The sequence below is a fragment of the Corylus avellana genome, chromosome 7 (assembly GCF_965113065.1).
Source record: "Corylus avellana chromosome 7, dhCorAvel1.hap1.2, whole genome shotgun sequence".
Lineage (NCBI taxonomy): Eukaryota > Viridiplantae > Streptophyta > Magnoliopsida > Fagales > Betulaceae > Corylus > Corylus avellana.
Genome location: NC_142496.1, coordinates 7896439 through 7918744, shown reverse-complemented (window position 1 = coordinate 7918744; position 22306 = coordinate 7896439). Strand labels below are relative to the sequence as shown.

The window sequence follows — 22306 nt, the reverse complement described above, 5'->3', positions numbered from 1 at the left end:
GTTTGTTGCTTGCGTTGCATTCTGGCTGCTATGCTTTATGTTTTTGGCCAAGACTATATTTTTGGTTTCTTATGTCAACGTATTTCAGATTTCATGAGATATTTTGATTAAACTCTAGAATTTACATGTTTATTTTTAGCTTCCTTTGCCCTTCCGAGACAAAAAGGGGGAGTTGTTTTGATGTGTCAATTTTGTTCCTGAATGGCCAAAGGGGGAGTTTGTTAGTTTAGGTTTGGCACATTCGGTTTGCATGTATGTTGGTGAAAATAATCACCTCAAAATGTTTCAGGAAGCAAATTCTAGGGGCATGTCGGGACCTCCAGAAAACGGGTCCGGACACAAAAACCAGCAAGGGTATTTTCAAGAGCAGGTCCGGACCTCCAGACGTTGGGTCCGGACCTGATTTCCAGAAGCTAAGTTTGATGAAGCAGGTCCGGACCGCCAGACGCTGGGTCCGGACCTGATATCCAAAAAGTGATGTTTGAAGGAGATGTCCGGACCTCCAGAAGTTGGGTCCGGACATCAGTTCCAGAGAATACGTTTTTGTTGAGATGTCCGGACACACGAATTGGAGGTCCGGACATCACTAGGTTACGAATAAGTAACCCTAGCCATGTCCGGACCTCAGATCAACCATGTCCGGACACGGCAGTCTTATGTTGTGTATTTTTCTATTTAAGCTACAGGAGTTTGCCATTGTAACTTACGTATTTTATTTAGAAAAATTAGAGTGCTTTGAGAGAGAAAATTTGTTTTAGATTATTGTTGAAGAGAAAATACGTGAAGCCAATCGGAGTTCCGGTGAAAGGAAATCTTTTAGAAGAATCGTGCCAGATGTTCTGGAAAGGGCTACTGAGGTAGAAGTCAAGTGGGTCACTTGTCGTGTGCAAGGGAGAATCAAAGGTTTTGTTATTCTTCTTGTATTCCTTATTCTTCTATATAGTGAATTGATTTCCTGGGTTTGGCTGCCCCAGAGAGGTTTTACATTTAGAGAGTTCTCTAAATGGTTTCCTCTTCGTAACCAAATATCTGTGTTCTTGATTGCATATTTCATATCAGTATTTGGTTGATCTATTAACTGCTAAGTTAGATCTGCTTTCTGGTTATTTTCTGTAAAACTCCTAGACGTGTGAGTTGGTGATAATTGGAGTCGTTTTAGAATTTTCAAAGTCTTATTTGAAATTTTTGTCCAGCCATTGTTAGATTGTTTCACATGGAATTTCTAAGAAAGCACTGGAAAATTAACGTCCAATTGACAAACTATTTTGCCCTTTTTTACTGTTCACACTACATTTTTTCTAAAAAAAATTAGTATCAAAACCTTCTTATATTTTTCACTTTTATATTACATGATTCATTTTTTATTATTATTTAAATAAACAAAATCAGTAAAAAATAAAACTTCTCACATTTTCATACAAAAAAAAAACAATTCAAAATTTTATACCACATTAATCCACATCAGCTACAATATCTAAGACAAGACATTGAAATAATATATGGGGTGGTTGATATCATTTTTTAGAATGTGTTTTTGTGTGTTTTCATATATGACATAATTGTGAAAAATATTTTGAATTTTTTATGAGAGTTTTGTCTTCAAAGTTATTTGTTAATATTTTATTTTATTTTTTTAGAAAGGAGAGATGGAGTGGGTTAGCTGTACCGCGTAGAATGGTATTGGAAAAACGAATGTCATATGAAAATGTTGGTTATGACTTGTCAAAGCTTTGACAAGTCACATCTTTGACAAAAAGCTTTGTCATGTCAAAGCTTCTACTTTCTAGATAAGGGGGCTTCTAGATGAAGGAAAAAAAACCTCACTCTCTTGCACATCCCCTCCCTAGCTCTCTTCTTCCTTGCTCACTTGAAGATGAAGCTCTTATTCCGTGTCATTTGCAAATGGCCTTCCAGCTCTTTATGTAGGCAATTTCCAGCACCCATAAGTCAAGCATAACAGGGCTGGTACTACTTACTAGAGATAATCACCAATTCAAACCTCAAATTTAGTGATATAAGAAAAGAAAAATAATGAATTTTAAAGAAGTTTTTGTATTAATGTTTTAACTTTTTTTAAATAAATTTAAGGGGGGGAAAAAAAATCAGCAATCAAGGCCTTAATTACATGCAGGTCATAAGTCATAATAGTCAATGACGGTGAAGTTGTCCCAACATTTGATTCAATTTTGTTCAGCCCTTGTTTGATATGGGAATTTGTCAGAAATAAACGTTTTGTAAGAATGTAATAAGTTTAATTATGCAGGAATATTGAATTGTCAATCTATTTAACATCCTTTATCAATATTGAAAAATAAGAAATCCATGACAAAAATCGAAGATCTACTTTTGACTTTTGTGAATCAAAGAGAAAAAAACCCATAACATTATTGCATGATACTAAGACTGTCACATAAATTGGATCCCGAGAACAAGTTTCTTCTCTTTTTCTTTTACTTCTTCTTTTATAGCCGCCTCTTCTATATATTCCGCCTTGATCCTTTCCTTGATTGAACGGACCGACGACATGATTTGTTTGTGGGCTCTTGAACAAACTGGACTTTTGAGATGCAAAGTTTAAGACTCAAGACTCAGTCAAATACAGGGCCTGCAATTACCATGGCCCAAGAGAGCCTAAAATAAGGCCAACTCTTGTTAAGAGGAACCCATGGGCCTAACTCTATACAGGGTCTCATCTCCTTTACCACTATAGCATTCCCAGCTATAGGGAGTCTGTTCTCTAAATTTAGAAAATATGTCAAAAAAATCGCAAAAAACATTTATAGCAGACTCTCTAAATGAACCATAAGCATTAAGATTGTTACAGTAGAACCCAAAACATTAGGTTCCACTATTGCAACCTTATGATTATTAAAATATAAAAAAAAAATGATTATGTCTCTTCTTTCCTCTTTCCTCTCATGTCTCACAATTCTCTCTCATCTCTCATCTTATTTATATAATATAATTAAAAATAAATAAATATTTTAATGATATAGGAAATGATTAAAGGAAGCTATTGGAGTCTATTTTGACATAGAGAAGAAAAAAATAATTTAGATCTTTTAAATATAGGAAAAATGACGAGAAAACTGTTGGAAATGCTTAGCGGCCCGCACACACCTCGTCTCTCCATGGGAGGGGAGCACTCTAATTGTTTACAACGAGGCTATTGGAGATATCAATAATGGTCATGGTTTTATCAAAAAGATCAAATTCATTGTGACATTGATAAAACCATTAAAAAGAGGAAAGGGAAAAACAACAAGAAAATGACGATAACGTACAACGACGGATCACAAACACAACATGGGAATGCTTCTATTTGATTAGTTAAAACGGCCAATTATGGGAATGATACGTGCCCTGCCTGCAGGCCGGGCCGGACTGCCTTTTGGATTTTGAAGGCTATATATATATATATATATAGTACTTCACATGGAAAGCAGTGACCTCTAGTAAGTATATAGCTTCTTGTTGAAGTTTCTTCAATCTTCACATTCACAAGTGAAGAATGGATAGAATGCATGTTGAAGAAGAGAAAATGGTTGCACTCTATCAAGCCTCTCTCAATGGGTGTGTAAGCACCTTGAACACCTTGATCCAAACGGATCCACTTCTCCTTAATAAAGTTTCACTCACATCTTTTAGTGAGACCCCCTTACATATTGCAGCTTTGCTTGGCCACCTTGAATTTACTAGAGTTCTTGTCAGCAAAAAATCTAAACTTGCAGAAGAGGTAGACTCATCCGGACGAACTCCTCTCCACCACTATAAGAAAGTTACTCATCAGGGGCGACTAAAAAGTCGCCCCTAATACTCAACTATTAGAAAGTCGCCCCTAATAGTTAAGTATTAGCGTCCACATGAGAGTGGACGCTAATACTGGGTCGAAAGGTTGACTATTAGCGTCCACTTTCAAGTGGACGCTAATAAGTCGACCCTAATATACACGCGGGAATTATTCAAGGGGCGGGAAAAATTTAAGTGGCCAAAAAAAACTTTTAGCGTCGACAAAAGTCGACGCTAATAGTATACGTTAAGTGGACGCTAAAAGCTGGGAAAAAAAAAAAAAAAAAAAAAAAAAAAATCAAATAAAAGATCAATAGGGTCAACTTTGAGAGTCGACCCTAATAGTTAAGTATTAGGGTCGACTTTACGTAGAACAATAAAAAAATAATAAAAAAATAAATAAAATTGATGACCAATAGCGTCCACTAAAAGTGGACGCTGAAGACACATTATTAGGGTCGACTTTGAAAGTCGACCCTAATACTTAAGTATTAGGGTCGATAAAGTCGACCCTAAAGAGTACGTAGAAAATAAAAATAAAAATTAAAAAATAAAATTGATGACCAATATAGTGGACGCTGAAGACACACTATTAGGGTCGACTTTGAAAGTCGCCCCTAATAGTTAAGTATTAGGGTCGACTTTGTCGACCCTAAAGACTACGTAGAAAAAAAAATAAAAAAAATAAAAAAAAATTGATGCCAAGTATTATGGTCGACTTTGAAAGTCGCCCCTAATAGTTAAGTAAAGTCGACCCTAAAGACACTACAAGAATTTAGGTCTTTAGGGGCGACTTTGAGTCGACCCTAAAAGTCCTAAAGTGGACACTGTTGACAACAGCGTCGACTTTTGGACCCTAAAAGTGTCGACGCTAATAGTCCGACCCTAATGATCAAATGTGTGATTATCAGCGTCCACTTAAAGTCGACCCTAATGATAACTTTTAGCGTCCACTTTATCGACCCTAAAAGTCACAATGTTTTGACCATAAAGGTGATGTAAACGGAAGCCATAGTCGACGCTAATGGTTAACCATTAGCGTCGACTTAAAGTGGACGCTAATAGTTAACCATTAGGGTCCACTTTAACCATTAGCGTCCACAAAGTGGACCCTAATGGTCCTAAAAAAATTTTAAAAAAAATTAACTATCAGCGTCCAAATCAAAGTGGACGCTGATAGTTAACCATTAGCGTCCATATAGTGGACCCTAATGGTCCTAAAAAAATTAACTATCAGCGTCCACTTAAAGCCGACCCTAATAATAACTTTTAGCGTCCACTTTATCAACCCTAAAAGTCACAATTTTTTTACCCTAAAGGTGATGTAAACGGAAGCCATAGTCGACGCTAATGGTTAACCATTAGCGTCCACTCAAAGTGGACGCTGATAGTTAACCATTAGCGTCCACAAAGTGGACCCTAATGGTCCTAAAAAATTTTTTTTTAAAAAAATCTGCGATCGATTGCACAATCGTGTGCGATTGATCGCAGTACCAGTAGGTTTTTGACCTTTTGCGATCGATCGCACTTGGCGTGCGATCGATCGTAGTACCAGTGAGTTTTCAACATTTTGCGCTCGAACGCACATTGGGCATGCGCTCGATCGCAGAACAGTAGGTTTTTGATATTTTGCGATCGATCGCACTCCAAGTGCGATCGATCGCAAAAGGTCAAAGACAGTAAATTTGCTTTTAAAAGTAAGGGGTGTTAGAAAGCTAGCATTATGAGAAAAAAGGCAAATAACCCTTGCCATATTTATTATGACATCTTCTAGGTACATGGGTCTGTTTTCCACTAAGCACTCTACGCATTCATTTTTTGTAATGTTGAATCATTTACATCAATGAGATTTAAAAAAGAAAAATAAAAGCACTCTTTTCCTTTTGCAGCACATTCTACACCATTACATATCTCCTATTAGACAGCTTTATACTATGAACATAAGAAGTAGAATAAATCAACCTAAAATTCATTGATAACTACCCCCACCAACTGCACGAACATCCCATGACTCTGCAGTTTCATATCAAAATAGGCAGTAATAAGAGCCATTTACGGAACAACGTACCCCAACCAATACATGGTCATTGAAGACATCGATTGCTGCAAGGATTCCCCTGAATTAGAAAAAGAAGAAAAATTTATATGAATTAACTATAAACGTATGAAATTTAAATAAATAAAAAATTTATAACAACAGTTGCAAGCCACACTGCTTTTCAACAAGCCTGAATATGCTATGGAAAAGTTACAAGAAAGTTGTCTACTGTACTCTATACACAACAATTTCTGAATCATTGAAAATAGGTTCACTGTAGCACCAAGCTGTCTCATTTACTTTATGCAAATCAACAATCGGATAATAGCAATTTCCCAAAAAAAATATAATCCAATTCCTTTACTATCTTTTATAGAAAAAAAGGTTCTGTGGTGTGGGGGTAGCAGAATCAGCTATAAAATACAAAAAGAAAAATGACAAAGAGACCCTGAAAATTTCATAAGACAATCTAGCTCCTTTACCATGTACTTTACTATATGTTCATTCTTAAGGATCTTTCCCACCAAGAACAAGTTCACTGTAGACATAATTATAAAATTATAGTGTTCAACTACAACTTTCATAAACCCATCACTACACGTCACAAACAACCAAAATCCCCGAGCATTATTTTCGTCAAATGTTCTTCCACAACAAACAGCTTGTCTATACTATATTAATATGGTAATCAACCCTGTTTGAAACTTAAGTTCATACGGCTCAGAAATAGCAAGGACAAGTTTATTGTAGACATAATTAAAACATTATATTGTTTTACTACAATTTGTATGCTACCACCACTAAACATGTGAAAAACAACTAAAGTGCTCGAGCATTATTTTCGTCAAATCTACTTCCACAACAGGCTTCATTACAAATATAATTATATGCTATATTAATATGGAAATCAAACCCGTTTGAAACTTCAGTCCACACAGCCCAGAAATCAATTAACTTACGTCAATGACTTCCCATGAAAGACAAGTGGCGGCGCAATAGCAGCGAAAATACAAAACCCAATGTGAATCTGCATTATGCCAAATTGATTAATAGAAAGAAAAGCATACCACCTATTCATGAGGAGCATTGCTAGGATAAGATGATATAACATATGGCACCTACCAAGTAGAACAGGAAAAACCAACCGAACCTCAAGGCACTATCCATCCTGCATTGCAAACAAAGCCACTTGTAAGAACCATCAGCATTCCTAATGCCACAATTTTATGGTATGACCACAGACATTCTTTGATACCAAATAATTAAATATGTAGTTCCTCTAGCTAGGTTGATATCAGTTACATCAGATACAAGTGTTCCTCTCTCTAGTTGAATGACAAATATGTGCTTCTCTCACCAGTTGAATAACAAAAGTGAGATCATTGCCACACAAACAATCATAAAAGCCACAAAATATACAACATGCTACAAAGACAATGTAAACAATATTGTCAATGGTCACCTAGACTAAAAGGCATCCACCACCCCCCCCCAAAAAAAAAAAAAAAATCATTGATCAAAAGCCCCTTCGTCTTGGGGTTCAGAATCACTTGTTCAGTGTACATTTAGGTAAGAATATTAGGGACTGTTACATTTATTCAACACCTTTACTGTAATTTTCTATAGATGTACTGTGCTTCGAAAAATAGATCAACTTGTGTTTCAAATTACAATTCTCTAATTTTTAATAAACCCTTCCAAGAGGAGCAACAAGATGTTTTGTTCACATTGTTGCATAAGTAAAGGCTATGATAATTCACTTTTCGTTTTTTGTTATTTCTTTTGGATAGACATTACAAACATTTGCAGTCAAGGTTCTTTGGTTTACAAGAATTATCGTTCAAGAAGTTTTCATCTTGTATGCTACTTCTGAATCGTATACAACCCAATAGAAAGACAAATATATACATCATATTTCACTATTAACGATAATGGACAACATACAGCATCACTGTCAAAAAGGAGAAGGTACAACCATGCATCTTATCATATGGATCACACATATATTTGGAGGATTTAAAAAGTTCTGAGGAAATGATTAAGTTTTTGGGAAAATTTGAAAGCTGCTACTACTAAATATAGGTAACACACAAGAACCTTCACATCAAATTAATTCAAGACATACCTCAGTAACTCTATCAACAATACAGTCATCAGCATAGGTCCCTTTATGAGTACAAATTAGTCTTTCAAAACGAGGATCTTTAGCAATCTTGTCAAAGAAGGAATGGGGAGGGAGTAATAATCATTAGCTGAACATCATTGATCATGAGCATGTACAAGGATATTCTCAAGATGAAATGCTAATAGAAGAATAACAGTATTGCACTAGTAGGCCCATATGATGCATGCGAATGGCTGCAGAAAAAGGCAATGTTGAAAAATTTGATTGCACAGACCGTAGGATTAAAAACTAAGTTAATTTGTACTCTTTTCTTTGGGTTGAATAAATTTCATCATCTAAACAAAAGAAAAAAAAAATCATTACTATAATGAAAATAATATAAGATCACAACTGATCCGATTCCTACAAACCACACTAACACATGCATCCAACAATCTCGAACCTCTTCAAACTAACATAGAAGAGAAGAATGTGAACAACAATCACAAAACGTCTTGGGAAACGTTTCAGAGTAAACATGAGAGGGAGGATACCTCAAAGCAACTCGATATTTCTGACCTAGCTTCTCAAGCTCTGCCATCACACAATCAGTGATGCAAGGAGTGCCTTCAATCCAAAAGGCAAATGGAATCAGTAAAACAGATGAAATAAAGAATGATTCTCATTTCATTACCTAAGAATTCTTATAGACATCCAAACGATCAAGATTAATAATATCTTGAGAGACAATATTAGAAGAAACTAATATAATATTGCCAATAAGACATAGCACGCGACGCCGTTAAAAACCCGCATTCACAACTAAATACAATATCACTAAAAATCAAAATTTCATTTTCTCAGCAACCAAAAAGACAGTAGAACCCAAAAATTCACACTATTACCAAACAGTCATTAGAGTTCGAAATTTCTTAGCAACAAAAAAGCCAGTGGATCCAGCCTTTTCGTTTTTCCTCCAATTTCTTAGAAACCAAACAAACACAAGACGCAAACTTTTTCACACTCTTACCTCTCTACTTTACGAACTCCACTCACAAAGCTCACTCGAAAACCAGAGCTCCAAACGCAGCGTTTTCAGGCTTGAAAGCCATTGGATCCATCATGGGAGGGAGGGAGAGCAGCGGGAGAGAGATCGAGAGTGAGAGTGATGAGGGAGGTGAGTGAGAGGGGTGTTAGGGATTTTGGTGTTTTGGAGGTTTGGGGAAAAAAGACGCGGTTTATGAAATTTTTGGTTCAAAAATTTTAGAAACCCCGCCACTGATGGCGCTTTCTTTTTCGCACTGCCTCAAATAGCGGCGACCCTAGAGTCGCCGCTATTGAGGGTAATTTTTTTTTAAAAAAAAAAAAAATTATACTTACAATTTTTTAATTTTTATTTATTTTTGTTTTTCTTTATTTTCTCTTGTAATATGTTTTTTTATTATTATAATATTAACTAATAATTTCCATTTAATAAATTTTTATGATAAAGATCATTAAGTTGATATTTATCTTATAATTAATTATAAGATCAATACAAAATCCAAAGATAATATAAGATTAATATAACTAATGCACTAAGATAATATAAAAAGCTTATAGTTCAATTGAATGTTCGATTGAACCTTCAATTGTATCCAGTCTGATCAATCAATTAATCTTATCATAATCAATATAATTAATTCACTAGGATCTATCGGATGTTTGATCGATCAATTGATTCTATTACGATCAATCGAACTAATTCACTAGGATCGATTGGATTTTCGATCAGATGTTTGATCTTATCACGATCAATCGAACTAACTCACTACGATCAATTGCATGTTTAATCGATCGGATTTTTGATCCAACATTTGATTGATCATTTGATCCTATCACGATCAATCGAACTAATTCATTAGGATCGATCGGATGTTTGATCGATCATTTGATCCTATTACGATCAATCAAATTAATTCATTAAGATCAATCTCAATCGAACTAATTCATTAGGATCGATCGAATGTTTGATCGATCACTTGATCCTATCACGATCAATCAAATTAATTCAGTAGGATCGATCGGATGTTTGATCGATCATTTAATCCTATCACGATCAATCGAATTAATTCAGTAAGATCCATCGGATGTTCGATCGATCATTTGATCAATTAATTATATATATGAATATATATTATATACATACTTGTTAGTTACTATATACTAACTTAGTATTACTATTAAGTTAAGTGGTAGATCACATGATCTAAAGATTATGTGAATTGTAATTAGAAAAAAAAGAAAAAGAAAAAAAAAGATTATGTGAATTATTATATCATATGATCATAATTCACATAATCATATGATATAATAATTTTTATTGTGCATCAATTTTATTTATTTATTTATTTTTCTACCTACTCTTTAGCGTCCACAAAGTCGACCCTAATACTTAACTATTAGGGGCGACTTTCAAAGTCGACCCTAAAACTTAAGTATTAGCGTCCACTTTTAGTGGACGCTATTGTGCATCAATTTTATTTTTTTATTTATTTTTCTACCTACTCTTTAGCGTCCACAAAGTCGATCCTAATACTTAACTATTAGGGGCGACTTTCAAAGTCGACCCTAATACTTAAGTATTAGCGTCCACTTTTAGTGGACGCTATTGGTCACCAATTTTATTTTTTTATTTTTCTACCTACTCTTTAGGGTCGACTTTCTGGACCCTAATACTTAACTATTAGGGGCGACTTTCAAAGTTGCCCCTAATAGTTAAGTATTAGCGTCCACTTTTAATGGACGCTATTGGTCATCAATTTTATTTTTTTAATTTTTCTACCTACTCTTTAGGGTCGACTTTGTCGACCCTAATACTTAACTATTAGGGGCGACTTTCAAAGTCGCCCCTAATAGTTAAGTATTAGCGTCCACTTTTAGTGGACGCTATTGGTCATCAATTTTATTTTTTTAATTTTTTTTTAATTTTTCTACCTACTCTTTAGGGTCGACTTTGTCGACCCTAATACTTAACTATTAGGGGCGACTTTGAAAGTCGCCCCTAATAGTTAAGTATTAGCGTCAACTTTTAATGGACGCTATTGGTCATCAATTTTATTTTTTTAATTTTTTTTTTAATTTTTCTACCTACTCTTTAGGGTCGACTTTGTCGACCCTAATACTTAACTATTAGGGGCGACTTTCAATAGTTAAGTATTAGCGTCCACTTTTATTGGACGCTATAGGTCATCAATTTTATTTCTTTAATTTTTCTACCTACTCTTTAAGGTCGACTTTGTCGACCCTAATACTTAACTATCAAAGTCGCCCCTAATAGTTAAGTATTAGCGTCCACTTTTAGTGGACGCTATTGGTCATCAATTTTTTTTTTAAAATTTTTTTTTTTAATTTTTCTACCTACTCTTTAGGGTTGACTTTTGATCTTTTATTTGATTTTTTTTATTTTTCTCCAGCTTTTAGTGTCCACTTAAGTGGATGCTATTGGTATACTATCAGCGTCGACTATTGTCGACGCTAAAAGTTTTTTTTTTGCCGCTTAAATTTTTCCCGCCCCTTGAATAATTCCCGCGTGTATATTAGGGTCGACTTATTCGCGTCCACTGTAAAGTGGACGCTAATAGTCAACCTTTCGACCCATTATTAGCGTCCACTTTGATGTGGACGCTAATACTTAACTATTAAAGTCGCCCCTAATAGTTGAGTATTAGGGGCGACTTTTTATAAGTCGCCTCTGATGAGTAACTTTCTTGTAGTGAGAGTACATAGAAAAATTAAAATAAAATATAAAAAAAAAAATTGATGCCAAGTATTAGGGTCGACTTTCAAAGTCGCCCCTAATAGTTAAGTATTAGGGTCGACAAAGTCGACCCTAAAGAGTACGTAGAAAAATTAAAATAAAAAATAAAATTGATGCCAAGTATTAGGGTTGACTTTGAAAGTCGCCCCTAATAGTTAAGTATTAGGGTCGACAAAAGTCGACCCTAAAGAGTAGGTAGAAAAAATAAAAAATAAAAATTGATGCCAAGTATTAGGGTCGACTTTGAAAGTCGCCCCTAATAGTTAAGTATTAGGGTCGACAAAAGTCGACCCTAAAGAGTAGGTAGAAAAAAAAAAAAAAAAAAAATCATGCCAAGTATTAGGGTCGACTTTCAAAGTCGCCCCTAATAGTTAAGTATTGGCGTCCACTTTTAGTGGACGCTATTGGTCATCAATTTTTTTAAAAAAATTTTTCTACCTACTCTTTAGGGTCGACTTTTGATCTTTTATTTGATTTTTTTTATTTTTCTCCAGCTTTTAGCGTCCGCTTAAGTGGACGCTATTGGTATACTATCAGCGTCGACTATTGTCGACACTAAAAGTTTTATTTTTGCCGCTTAAATTTTTCCCGCCCCTTGAATAATTCCCGCGTGTATATTAGGGTCGACTTATTCGCGTCCACTGTAAAGTGGACGCTAATAGTCAACCTTTCGACCCATTATTAGCGTCCACTTTGATGTGGACGCTAATACTTAACTATTAGGGGCGACTTTCAAAAGTCGCCCCTAATAGTTGAGTATTAGGGGCGACTTTTTATAAGTCGCCCCTGATGAGTAACTTTCTTGTAGTGAGAGTACATAGAAAAATTAAAATAAAATTAAAAAAAAAAAAAAAAATTGATGCCAAGTGTTAGGGTCGACTTTCAAAGTCGCCCCTAATAGTTAAGTATTAGGGTCGACAAAGTCGACCCTAAAGAGTACGTAGAAAAATTAAAATAAAAAATAAAATTGATGCCAAGTATTAGGGTCGACATTGAAAGTCGCCCCTAATAGTTAAGTATTAGGGTCGACAAAAGTCGACCCTAAAGAGTAGGTAGAAAAAATAAAAAATAAAAAAAATAATAATTGATGCCAAGTATTAGGGTCGACTTTGAAAGTCGCCCCTAATAGTTAAGTATTAGGGTCGACAAAAGTCGACCCTAAAGAGTTGGTAGAAAAAAAAAAAAAAAAAAAAAAAAAAAAAAAAAAAAATTGATGCCAAGTATTAGGGTTGACTTTCAAAGTCGCCCCTAATAGTTAAGTATTAGGGTCGACTTTGTCGACCCTAAAGAGTACATAGAAAAATTAAAATAAAAAATAAAAAAATAAAATTGATGCCAAGTATTAAGGTCGACTTTGAAAGTCGCCCCTAATAGTTAAGTATTAGTCGACCCTAAAGAGCAGGTAGAAAAAAAAAAAAAAAAAAAATTGATGCCAAGTATTAGGGTCGACTTGCAAAGTCGCCCCTAATAGTTAAGTATTAGGGTCGACTTTGTCGACCCTAAAGAGTACGTAGAAAAATTAAAGTAAAAAATAAAAAAATAAAATTGATGCCAAGTATTAGGGTCGACTTTGAAAGTCGCCCCTAATAGTTAAGTATTAGGGTCGACAAGAGCAAGTAGAAAAAAAAAAAAAAAAATTTTAAAAAATTGATGCCAAGTATTAGGGTCGACTTTCAAAGTCGCCCCTTGTCGACCCTAAAGAGTACGTAGAAAATAGAAAATAAAATAAATAAATAAATAAAAAAAAAAAAAATTGATGACCAATAGCGTCCATTAAAAGTGGACGCTGAAGACACATTATTAGGGTCGACTGTGAAAGTCGCCCCTAATAGTTAAGTATTAGGGTCGACTTTATGGACGCTAAAGAGTAGGTAGAAAAATAAAAAAATAAAATAAAATTGATGCCAAGTATTAGGGTCGACTTTGAAAGTCGCCCCTAATAGTTAAGTATTAGGGTCGACTTTGTCGACCCTAAAGAGTAGGTAGAATGATACTTAATTAAAAAAAAAAAAAACATTATTAGATCATGTTCATATGTATTATCATTCTAATTACACTAGAGCATACTTAATTAACTAATTAACTATGATCTAATGTAATTAGAATGATAATACACATCATCATGTCATTGTTTTTTGAAAATAGTTAATTTACTTAGTAATACTAAGTTAGTAGATATTAACGAACAAGTATGTATAATATATATATATATTGAGTAACATATAATTTGTTTTTGTCAAAATAACCTATAGTAAATTATACTAGGTTAGTAATTTAATATATTAACTTAGTTAATATGTTAGTTTATTAAGTAACTAGTTATTAAGTCTCTGAGTACGTAATTGTTGTATTTGTATGAGTTTGTATACTTCTGACTTACGTCATATTATATATGTATATTTTGTTATTATATAATCATATGATTTAATCATCAATTGATCATTTTATATAATCATATAAATTATAATGGTAGACCATATGACGTAACATCTAGCTTATAATGATATCTGCAGCATAATACTCTAAACATAACAACAACATATATCTCTAAACAAACACATTGTTGATTCTAATATTAATCACTTAATTTGTGATATATATGATCATATGATATAATAATTCACATAATCTTCTATTTTTTTTTTTTTCTAATTACAATTCACGTAATCTTTAGATCATGTGATCTACCACTTAACTTAATAGTAATACTAAGTTAGTATATAGTAACTAACAAGTATGTACATAATATATATTCATATATATAATACTCATACAAATATGAAGTAACATATAATTTTTTTGTTTGTCAAAATAACCTATAGTTAATTATAGTAAGTTAGTAATTTAATATATATTAACTTAGTTAATATGTTAGTTTATTAACTAACTAGTTACTAGTTAGTATGTCAATACTAATATATAACACACACATGTATAATAAAATAAGTGATATACATAGAAGTATTGAGTAACATTTACTTAATCATATTTACTTAATATATATTAATTAACTAAATAATATGTTAATTTATGAACTAACTAGTTAATATGTCAACTAATACATACACATAAATATTAAATTATTCATAGAACATATACTATTTAATTACTAATATATATATATATATATAGGGCTTTGCCCGTTGCTCTGATGATTCATGATAACTTGACGGATCGCACGGCCATCGTGCCGGCGACACATCATTCAAATTTCTGCCCTATCAACTTTCGATGGTAGGATAGAGGCCTACTATGGTGGTGACGGGTGATGGAGAATTAGGGTTCGTACCTGGTTGATCCTGCCAGTAGTCATATGCTTGTCTTAAAGATTAAGCCATACATGTGTAAGTATGAAATAATTCAGACTGTGAAACTGCGAATGGCTCATTAAATCAGTTAATATATATATATATATATATATATATATATATATATATATATATATATAGGTGCTTATATATATATAGGTGCTTAATTATTCTAAAAATATTGTAAGTATAATTAAAAAAAAAAAAAAAATCCTAAATAGCGGCCACCAATTTTGTTGCCGCTGATAATGCTCAATTTTTGCGCCAACAAGTGGCGCGCGCGGTGTCTGAAATTTTCGAACCAAAAATTTCAGACACTGTGTTTTTTCCCCCCAAACCTCAAAAACACCAAAATCCCTCAAATTTTTGAAATTTCTGCCTCTCTCTCCCTCTCACTCACCTCCCTCATCACTCTCACTCTCTCTCTCTCTCTCTCTCTCTCTCTCACTCCGGCGCTCGTCTCTCTCTCCGGCGCACTAAGCTCTCTCCGACAGCTCTCTCTCCAGCGCACCTTTGAATTGATGTATGTGATTAATATCTTGCAGTGTGATTTTTGATTGCAGGCGATGGTTCCTTTTCAAGCGTTGCAGGCATTTGGAGTCTCTGTTGATGCCGTGTGCCCCGGTAAGAAGGCCGGCGATATCTGCCGCACTGCCGTTCATCAGTCTTCTGGTCATCAAGTCTCTCTCTCACTCTCTGTTATTTTTATTTTTCTCTGTTTTTGTATTTAAGTTTTTGGGTTCTTGTTCTATGAGATTTTTCATCTTCAAATTTCTGCCTTTTCTTGTCCTCTGCCAAGTTCTCTTTGTTCTTGTATAAACCCCATTTGTAGAAATTTGTTTTTGGATGAATGAGCATCATTTTACTAAAACAAACTTACCACCTGTGAGACACAACTACCTACTGCTACTGCGCACAAATTTACTACTGCTACAAACTGAGACCACCTTCTACAGAAAAACAACAAACTACAAAGACATTAGAGACTCCTTCAAATCAAACTGATTAACAGCTTTATTTACATAGAATTCTATCTTGAAGCCCCGATCTGCAACACAGATCCCTATTTATTTCAGATTTCTTGAATTTCCCTGCACGCATTACTCGAGTCCTGATTTCCCAATCAGTCCCTTTGAGAATTTGCTCCTTTGTTTTCAGCACAATGCCCATTTCTTGAAATTCCCATTTGGTAATTGTACTGTGAGCTAATTTCAGCTGCCGCTAGCAAGAGAATGCATCTAATAAAAACTATGTACACTAAACATACATGAGGCTATGGTTTTTTGAGTGATTGTGTTGAATTTTTTTAGCTTTTTGGCTAAAGCTTGTTTTGGTGGTGTGACAGTAGAGAAGATGCATTTTTAATTTAATTTTTTTTTTTTATTTGGGATGGTGCACTGGCTTTAGAATAAGTTGGGTCTTATGTGTTTTGGTCATCTATTGTGGATACGGTTAGTTGTCTAGTTATTAAAGTTTTAGTGGTATAATGGTGGTGTCTTACATAATTTTGATGTTGTGATATTGTGGATTTGGTGTTGCAGAAAAATATCTTGAGCGAAATGGCCATTAGGAATCTTGGTTTAATTGCTTTATTTGATGTGGATGGGACCCTTACTGCTCCAAGAAAGGTACCGATTTTCTTCTCTGATTCATTTTGCTTTCTAATTTTGTTCCATTGTATTGTTTATATTATTATGGTCACAGTAGCATAGGATATATGTAAGCAAGTTGTTATTTCTTAGATTTATTGCATGGAAGTAACATTTCCATGTATCCGCTTGAAATTGTCTTTGATGCAACTTTTTCCACTCAAATGCTAGGTGGTCACTCCAATGCTGTTAGAATTCATGCGGGAACTTCGAAAGGTAATTGCTTAGCTATAAGAGCTAGGAACCCAAAATCTGTTTGATTATTCCATTTGTTTCAACATGATCTAAAAATATACTTTGGTTCTTAGCTTTCAAATGTATTTTCATGTGAATATTCTTCATGAACCTTGACAATCAAGCATTATGTTTTCTATGGATTATAAATGAGTTTCAAGTCTAACCTTTATAAGCATTATCTGATTGGTTTTCAATAGTTCTCAAAATCAGGGCCAAATGCAGTTGTGCACTTCACAATTTTTCATATGTACATGACTATACTATTAAGTGTCTCTTTTCTCTTTGCAGTTATTGATGACTACGATTATGTATTTTCTGAGAATGGTCTTGTGGCTCATAAAGCATCTTATTAGTTGTTCTTCTGCGAGCCTATAGTAATAATGGATAGTGAGAATGGCTATGGGTGTAGGTTATAGAGTTGTATGGTAGACTAAAACCCTGTACAAAACATTTTCTAGCATACTATATTTATCAATTCCTTGTCCTGATGGATTGAAAATGTGCAGGAATTTATCAGTTTTACACTCCATTATATTGCTGACTTGGATATCCCTATAAAAAGGTTAGTGTTATGAAAGCCTAAATATGTTTGTGTATGTATTTTAAGCTTGGTAAGATTTCCTTTTTATAAATGTTTTTAGGGGACATTTATAGAGTTTCGAAATTTCCAGCCTTAAATTCATGAGTAAATCCTGCACTTGGCTGCACTAGCTATCAATATTCTGTCAAAATTCCAGCAAACTGAATGCCAAGGAAATGCTAATATTCTCCTCTCAATCTTCATATTTTTCCACAGCCAAAATCCATTTTTATTAATTTTTGCCTAGACCAAGGAAATGCTAAGCAACTGAAAGTTAGTTCATTCGGCTACAATTTCTTTTACGCATACAGGGCAGCTGTGGGAGAATTGCCTAACCCAAAACACTTAGCTTAGGTTATTGGAATAAAAACGTATTACCTAAATAGAATGAGATAACCATAATCTATGATTAACTCTCCATATTCTTTTTATTGTCTTTTCTCAAGTAAGCTACCGAATTGAACAAGGATGAAAGTTGGAAAAGATATCCTTACCACCAAACATGCACATCATTTTTCAGTTTAATGGATCTCTTAAACCAGCATATAATGATTATAAAATAGAGCCCAAAATGGATTCTAAGGCAGCCAAGATAAATCTAAGTTCCACGAATATATGTATTTGTTTCCTGGTTTTGCGATCGATCGCACTTGGAGTGTGATCGATCGCAAAATATAAAAAACCTACTTGAAAACCTACTGGTACTGCGATCGATCTCAAAATGTAGAAAACCTACTGACGTTGCGATCGATCGCACTCCAAGTGCGATCGATCGCAGTTTTTTTTATTTTTTATTTTTTTGGACCATTAGGGTCGACTTTGTGGACCCTAATGGTTAACTATCAGCATCCACTTTAATTTGGACGTCGATAGTCAATTTTTTTTTAAATTTTTTTGGACCATTAGCATCCACAAAAGTGGACGCTAATGGTTGACTATCAGCGTCGACTACTTCCATCATCTTTAGGGTCAAAACATTGCGCCTTTTAGAGTCGATAAAGTGGATGCTAAAAGTGATCATTAGGGTTGACTCTAAGTGGATGCTGATAGTTAATTTGCTTGAGAATTTTTTAGGACCATTAGGGTTGACAAAAGTCGACCCTAATGGTTAACTATCAGCGTCCACTTTGGTTTGGACGCTGATAGTTATTATTATTATTTTTTTTTAAAGGACCATTAGGGTCAACAAAGTGGACCCTAATGGTTAACTAAAAGTGGACGCTAATGCTTGACTATTAGGGTCGACTTTCGCTTCCGTTTACATCATCTTTAGGGTCAAAATATTACGACTTTTAGGGGCGATAAAGTGGACGCTAAAAGTGATCATTAGGGTCGACTTTTAAGTGGACCTTGATAATCAGACATTTGATCATTAGGGTCGAACTATTAGCGTCGACACCTTTAGGGTCAAAAAGTCGACGCTGTTGGCAACATCGTCGACTTTAGGGGCGACTTTGAGTCGCCCCTAAAGACCTAATTTCTTGTAGTGACTTGGCCCTCAGCAACAGCGTCGACTTTAGGACCTTTAGGGGCGACTTTGAGTCGCCCCTAAAGACCTAATTTCTTGTAGTGACTTGGCTTCTGCTGAGGGCCACACCGAGATAGTAAAAGCATTGTTGCAAGCAAATATAAGTGTTTACTTTTCTTTTGATGAAGATGAGAAAATTCCTCTCCACTTTGCCGCAATGAGAGGAAGAATAGAGATTATAAAAGAGTTAATAATTGCTCAACCAGAGTCTATCAGGGTGAATCACAATGGAGACAATGGACTTCCATCAATTTTTGTGACGGAAGTTGGATGGGAGTGCTAACTCCATTTTAATCAATAATTGAGGTATGATTTGCAATATGAATTGAAACTGAGGTGGGTAAAAATAAAGTCATTAAACTACATAGGGAAAAGGTATTTAACCATATTTTTAATTCCGCATTATTTTTGTTAAACACTTATTCACCCACCTCTATGCTTATTTTGGAGTCTAGTTTTTATTTTCACCATCAACTCAATGAGACGTTTCATCAAGTGTTGTTACCCTTACCGGATCCATTAATTGTACATTTTATTCAAGTAGATCCATCTGAGCCTTCTAGGCAATGATAAAAATTTGGTATAAACCAGGGAGCACTTTTTGCTTTGGACCCTATATTGACGATCAAGTCAAAAGAACTTTTAAGACAAAATTCTAAGTACGTTGAAGAAGCCAGGCATCATTCAACTATAATTTATTGGGAGAATTTCAACATGCTCTATTCATCGTTCAACCACTTATTTATACATAACATCACCAATTATCCTAATACAATTCAATGACTAATGAACTTATCACTAAACCCAACGATAAAGATCACAATGAGATTACCCAAACCCTATCCGTAACAACTTCTTTCTTATCAATGAATTGATAATATTTTTATTCTCAAATATCTAGCCCAGATTCTCATCATGATAATTTTACTCTTAGACATTAGTCGAGTTTTCTGCTTGACCCGTTGTTGAGTACTTGCGTATGAACTTGAGCAATTTCTTCACAATCCAAGAGAGCGGACGAATTATGTGAACCAAACTAGCAAACGCAAACACTCCCTGCCAAATGTAGAAAAATATATTCAAGACCGTCGCAGAGATGTATCTGAGATATCCGTCACTAAACTGATAGCCGCAATATAGCTAAGTGACATGCAACAGACGGAGATAGTCAAGGCTAATGTCAAAAGCCATATAAAGAACTTGTTCCTAAGAGGAAATCCACTAATGACCAAAAGTATGACGGACACAGATGCCAAGAAAGAGGCGGTATTGCAAGTTAAGAAGAATTGGTAGTAATCATGATCCTGATCATCATAAGAAAGAACAGCTGTGCCGGTTTTACATATATTATCTTTCGTACAATTGAAACCTCTCATTCGTTTTGTTCTAGTTTCTTGCCAAACACCCCCTGGTGGGCTGATCCCAGCTTGGAAAGCCGTGGTTGCAATCACAGTAGCTACTACCATCAATGTACCACGTGTTTCCTGGATCCAATTTTCCTCGTGCGTCAAGTGTTTAACTAATGATGAACGAATGCGCTCCCACCATCCCCTAAACCTTGATTGAGATGGTTGTGCTTCATCAACACCATTACTACTCAGTGTTGGTGATAGGGAAGGATTTCGAGTCGTTGATCTTCTGACACCAGCTTCGTTGAGAATGTTTTGGATTTCAAACCATTTCACATCTCTTGGATAGACGTAGGCCTCTAAGACATCTAAAGCTGTGAGACCAATCTTCTTCATGGCATTAGCCTCTCCTTCTATTTTTGAAAATGAAAGTATGTATTTTATTGCCTGCATAAAGTCGCCTGCATACTTCAATAGTCTATTGTTTCATCAAACAACTAGCAGAAATTCTAAAAGCACTTCTACAAAACAACTCCAACTAAATTTAATTGAACCACATTGAATGATCTCTCTCTCTTGAGTTATTTACTAATGTTTGCACGATCTTTAGAAGAACCGCATCAAACAAAGGGATCGTGATTTTTTTTTTTGAACTTATTGTACGAATATATATATAGCTTTTTCAATTTAAAATTTTAATTAGTCCTACTTTATGAATACAAACAGACTAGTGAAAAAGGGATGGAAAAACAAAAAGTAGATCAAAAATAATTTCTATGTCATATATAACTTGATATTGATATTGATATTGTTATTGCACCTGCTTTTGCTTGAGCATCACTGCTAAATGCAATATTGAGTTGCCATCGTGGTCTTTGGAGCTGAGGAATGATTCATTACCATTAGCCAATTCCACTAACAACTTCAGAGCATCGAGATGATTATATCGAATACACAAGTGCAATACACTGTCTCCTTCGAGATTCATCAAGATGGACTCTTGTCGAGCTTTAATCAACTTTTCTATGATCTCTATTCTCCCTCTCATTGCAGCTAAGTGGAGAGGAATTCTCCCATCTTGATCACGAGCTAAGCAAGCATTTATATTTGTTTGCAACAATGCTTGTACTATCTCAGTGTGGCCCTCAGCAGACGCCAAGTGAAGAGGGGTTTGTCCCAACGAGTCTACCGCTTTTGCAAGTTTAGGCTTCTTGCTGACAAGAATTTTACTAAATTCAAGGTGGCCATGCAAAGTAGATAAGTGTAAGGGGGTCTCACTAAAAGATGTGAGTGAAACTCTATCAAGGATGCGTGCATCGCTTTGGATCAATGTGGTTAAGGTGCTTATACACCCATTCCTTGAGGCTTCATAAAGTGCAGCCATATTGGCTTCCTGATACATTTTTCACTTGTGAATGTGAAGATTGAAGAAACTACAACAAGAACTTATATAGACTTGCTAGAGGTCACTGGCCTTCATGTGAGCTACTAAAAAAACTATACGGCGGACCCACCAGGCAAGGTATTTAAATAAAGCAATCATTCCCCCATTTTCATTAACCAATGTTGTGTTTGCCTTGCATCCTTAGTTGTTGCCTTCATTTTGCTGTTGAGTTTCCTTTTTCCTTTTCTTACTTGGACAGCTCACTTGGACAGCTCTTAAAATATGTCTTGCGGGATGTGATTTCGAATGCCATAAAAAGCTTTGGTTTTCCTTACTGGACACTAATTGGTTTTTAAATGAGATGATCAAAGGCCCGATCCAACAATTGGTATTAGAGCAAGGGTCATGGATTGGAGTTGCGGGAGCCTCATATTGAGGTTCAATAATGCCACTCTGCCCACTTGGACGGTTCTTAGAACATGCCTTGCGGGATACGATTTCAAATGTCATAAAAGGTTTTGGCTTCCTTTACTGGACACCA

The 22306-nt window shown here is 34.9% G+C and overlaps 1 long non-coding RNA gene and 1 pseudogene across 1 annotated transcript; one reads left to right on the top strand and one right to left on the bottom strand.

Moving 5' to 3' along the window:
• The first annotated feature begins 15605 nt into the window (after positions 1-15605).
• LOC148584420 (uncharacterized) lies at positions 15606-17332 on the top strand. The gene is made up of 4 exons (XR_015912792.1): positions 15606-15718; positions 16580-16666; positions 16859-16903; positions 17213-17332. It is a non-coding gene; the product is annotated as an uncharacterized LOC148584420 (long non-coding RNA).
• Positions 17333-19962: 2630 nt separating this feature from the next.
• Positions 19963-21765, bottom strand: LOC132185335 (uncharacterized; annotated as a pseudogene).
• Between the last annotated feature and the right edge of the window lie 541 nt (positions 21766-22306).